Below are 705 nucleotides of genomic sequence, written 5' to 3' on the forward strand. Positions count from 1 at the left end.
GGTGCACAGCAATAACACCACGATTCTGTCGACCGCAAAGTGCCGCACCACAATGCTAGAGAATGTCTCGCTGTTCGACGCACTTCCGAGAAGGACTGAACAAAGCCGAGTGGCAGACCGGACCTTGGCCAGCACATGGCCCGCACACGCGCTACGTGTGAAGTTTGGCACACTGTGGCTGGTCCTGCTTTAGAGTAAATCTCATATTCAAAAGGGCGAATGTTCTCTACATGTTTGCTTAGGCGTTAAGTGGATACCAACCTGATATTTACGTCGCCGAGTGTGGTGAAACCGCCTGAAAACCAGCCTGTAGACTTACCAGCCCTCGTCGTTACTCCACGAGGCGGATTCGATATGGGGCAGACTCATCTCCCCATATTAAGGAAGCGGCGCTCTCAGGCGCTCGGATATTCTGGTGGATGAGTTCCTTATATATCTTTCATTTAATCAATAGCTACAGACGATACAGCAAAATAAACCCAGCAGAGAAAGGAATTTAAAATATTCGTTGCAGCCTTCCTGGGTAGCTAAAGCGAATGAATGGTGTGTTATTCAGCAAACAAACAAGTGAGAACCTTAAAGATAGGAAAGGCATTTATGGTTTGACATCAACTTTCACATAGACATAATTTTAATATGAATAACCATATTGAAAGTTGTCGTGTAGGTGATACCTGTTGCATGCTATTACTTTCAGATGTTTTG

This window comes from Schistocerca cancellata, chromosome 6 (assembly GCF_023864275.1).
Source record: "Schistocerca cancellata isolate TAMUIC-IGC-003103 chromosome 6, iqSchCanc2.1, whole genome shotgun sequence".
Lineage (NCBI taxonomy): Eukaryota > Metazoa > Arthropoda > Insecta > Orthoptera > Acrididae > Schistocerca > Schistocerca cancellata.